The following is a 3,950-nucleotide window of genomic DNA, read 5'->3' as shown; positions in this document are numbered from 1 at the left end:
TCATTCCTCTTCAATCACCAACGCGTTTTGGACTTAGTAGGCTTTGGAGCACATGAAAACTCCACGGTTAAGCGTCCTTAGGTGGAAGTAGTACTAGGATGGGTGACCACCTGGGAAGTCTCTACCTTGGCAACCAAAAACAAAGCTGTGAGTTCCCTGATGGGCAACCCATCGGGGACAAAGCGGACAATATTGGTGGTACGAGAGGCCGGGATGTTACAATGCGCACCTCATTTGATTATCATCTTCTTGGTCTTCGTATGATGAACATAATAGTCTGTTTCTAAAAATAGCCTTGAGATCCTTTTGACGGGCTTTGGTAAGCGTTAGGACTCTTCCCAACACATGAGTAATAGCTTTTTGATCCATGAGAAATTACAGCATCCATCCTAAGACAAACAATAATACTATGTTTATGATAACATCTTAAAGCAAACAAAGTAAAACGTTATATACTTTTGTTGACCGCAATGAAGAAATATATGCATTTTGCACTGCATATACCTTTTTTGGGGACATATAAAGCAGCCTCAAGTATAGATATAACTTGGGGGAGCCAGGGCATTGACCTAAAAAACACAGTCAATTCGTTACAGAAAAAAAACATATATAATAAGAATTGAGGTGAGCTCAAAAGTTTTACTACCAATAGTAAAGGCGATATTGGGGATGGAAGAAAGACTGCTACAATCAACTGCAGATTCTCATATCGGGTTTGGTAATCTATCACACAACTGCATTTACATAAACAAAAATGCTCAAAACCAATATGGCAATTTCGATCCATCCACTTATCTAACGGGTACAAAGGAAACATGTCAAATGAGCTCAAAGTGTATCAATAATGCATGAAACTTTCTATTAATCTTATAAAAAGGGATTATTATTGACACGGTATAGTTTTTATACATATCTGACACGCTAATTATTTATTTTCTTGGGGAAAAAAGTGCTTTATGCAACCTTGACCCCGTTTGACATGTTGATAGATCAGTGGTATTGATCTGTTATCCAGCTCATTTAACCCGTTCATTTTTGAACCTTGGCATTTGTGTTCAGTTAGATTTTCTTTTTGTTATCACACTTTAGCTCAAAGTTGTATTTGAGTAACATCGTTCTCTTTAGCTCAAATTTTGAGTAACATTATTCTATTTACAGTCATGCTCGATGGGATTTGCAACCGGTTGGAGTATGTTTTTTAAAACCTACATGGTAACATTATAAGCTAACATATTGTGAATAATATGATTTAAGGAATTTGTATGCATTAATAGTATTCGGACAAAGCACAATAAACATGCATTTGAGATAAAAATTTTCTATATGCCGAACAAGCTTTTCAATATGCGGAATGCATATTAAATCAAGCAACAAAGTATGGATTAACTTAGCTCCAAAATCATATTCACTAAACAATACAATAAAGAAAGTGGCTGCCAAGTACAAATTTAAGAACATGTATCCAACAAGTAACTTAAACAAGTATTTATGTGGTTAGGCTTAAGGATCTACCAAATAACTTAAATTTTCAATATAACTGAATTGCAGAAATTTAACCAATTTATGAGAAATAAAATGAACCGACTAAACAAAAGTTTAAATCAATAAATAACAGGTAAACATGAATACATTATTGTTGGCCATAAGCTAATAGTATCTTCATCTCTAGACTAAAAAAACACATGATTACCAAATAAAGCCGCAACAGTCATATCATCATAGATTCAAAACATAAGAACTGTCTGACCGTTTAAAAAATATCCAAAAATAAATATATCAAAATGATCCACTATAATTAGCTTGAGGCCTGAACAAAATGATGTTAGTATTATAATAAATATATAGTTAATTTGCCAATAATATGCTATCATTTCAAAGCACATACTTTGAAATGAATGAAAACTATCAGTTATAGCTTGAGGCCCTAACATCCACCGTTTATACTCCTCCCATTTCGTTTTTCCCTACCATCTTTCACATCAAACCTTAAAAGAATAATACAATGAATATTGGTATTCATTCACCTCAGGCCTTCAATATAATTATAGTTATCAAGCATTTGAACCATCTAATTAAGATTTAATCATTGAAGTTGAACTAATAACTTCGGAAACACGCACCTAAATACCTTAACAACAATGACAAACGATACACAATTACTTCCCTATTTCCGCCCATTTGAGGTTATGGTGAGCGCTAGTCTTTGCAGTAATAAATCATCATCATCATCATCATCATCATCATCATCATCATCATCATCGTACTCAGTATATCCCACCAATGCCAATAGTAATTTGCAGTAATAAATATACGGTGCAAATTACATAGCAGATGTAAACAGGGACTTACAATGATTTAGAAGATACTGTGTTTGAAAATTCCAAGAACACCACCACCGTTTCCTAGGCGACCTAGAAGACCACCACTTTACGTGTTGCAATCGCTCCATATAGGAGTGCTGGAATCACTTCATCATACATCAAAACAACAGATAATTATTCAAAAAAATTTCCGATTTGTAGATTACCTTTCGATTTGTTATTCTTCAATTTAGAGTGAGGATTGTTGTTCGATTTATTGTAGCGAGTGAATTTATAGAGAGAACACCTGAAGATTGATGCTGACTCGTCTCCAGCCCTAAAATTGATGTTTGAGAAATAGCATATAACGAACAGGGGTGGTTGTAGGTCATAACAGTTGCAATTAATGGAGGCCGGAAAGAAATAGATGGTCGCCTTAAACGTAAGGATTGAAGTCATCTACGGTTAACCAGTAATAAATATTCAGGCGTCTTAAGTGAGAAAATTTGGAAGATGAAGAGTCGTCTATATGCATTATAATGTAATATAATATATATATATATATACTAGATTTAGAAACTCGTGTATTACACGGGATAAATTAATGTAAAAATTGCAATGAATAATTTAATAATAATAAAAAAAATAATCAAGTCTCTTTATATTATGTAAAAAATGTAGTACAAATAAAGTCATTTTATATAATCAAATATATTTGAATTTTAAATCGAGAATTAGTTGTTCTACCATCGATATACAATGATGAAGCAATACCATTGGAAGCAACATTTAAACCAATGAAGCCTTTCGATGTGAAAGATGTAGTAGTGTCTTTCAAAAAAATGTTATATATTCCATACCTGGCCAGATAAAAAAGACATCAGATTTTCCTTTTTGAATAGCTTTCATTTGTCCTCATAAACACGATTTTGTTCAACTATCACAATAGTCTTATAATAAATATAAAAAATGAAAAATTTGTTTATGATTTTTAAGACTGAATATTTGTAAAAGAATTATTATATTTTTCTTCATTATGAAGATGTCTCAAAAAACTAAATATTAATGTACTCATTAAACATAAACTCTTTTATATATACATTTCAATTTTAAAGAAAATATGTTTATGACGTGTAATTATTATATTAATATTTTTTTGTATTAGGTATGTTTAGAATATATAATTTATGACATTAATAATTAAATTAATGAAAATTGACCAATTAATATGGTATGTTGAATTTATAATCAATATTATATTTAGAATCAAGATTTTTTTTCTTTTCGTTTCCATTAATAGAAGATAAATGATTTTGGAGGGAATTTGATAATGAGAATTAGCCTTAGAATGCCAGGTGCCAAGAATTATTTTTTTATTAGTATAGGTAGAATATATATATATATATATATATATATATATATATATATATGTGTGTGTGTGTGTGTGTGTGTGTGTAGGGTTAGGATATTTTGAGAACTTCTATGAGTCGTGAAAACTTTAAGAACTACTTGAAAAACATTTTTTTTTTGAAAAAAATGTGGAAGAGTTTTTATCCACTTTTATGAGTATTTTCATCAAAATAATAAATAACGCCGATAGATTTAAATAAAAAGTAACAAAAGTTATGGTTATCGCACGTTACATATGTT

At 31.0% G+C, this 3,950-nt stretch overlaps 1 long non-coding RNA gene across 1 annotated transcript; it reads right to left on the bottom strand.

Annotated features, from left to right (window-relative positions):
• Positions 1 to 225: 225 nt before the first annotated feature.
• Positions 226 to 1,124, bottom strand: LOC143568887 (uncharacterized). The gene is made up of 3 exons (XR_013141642.1): positions 647 to 1,124; positions 457 to 569; positions 226 to 389 (listed from the first exon to the last, which is right to left on the bottom strand). It is a non-coding gene; the product is annotated as an uncharacterized LOC143568887 (long non-coding RNA).
• Positions 1,125 to 3,950: the final 2,826 nt, after the last annotated feature.

Source organism: Bidens hawaiensis, unplaced genomic scaffold (assembly GCF_021521415.1).
Source record: "Bidens hawaiensis isolate Kalapana, Puna unplaced genomic scaffold, B.hawaiensis_p1.1 tig00024240_1, whole genome shotgun sequence".
NCBI classification, from domain to species: Eukaryota; Viridiplantae; Streptophyta; class Magnoliopsida; order Asterales; family Asteraceae; genus Bidens; species Bidens hawaiensis.
The sequence above is the reverse complement of the archived record's forward strand: the minus strand, read 5'-3'. Positions and strand labels throughout refer to the sequence as shown.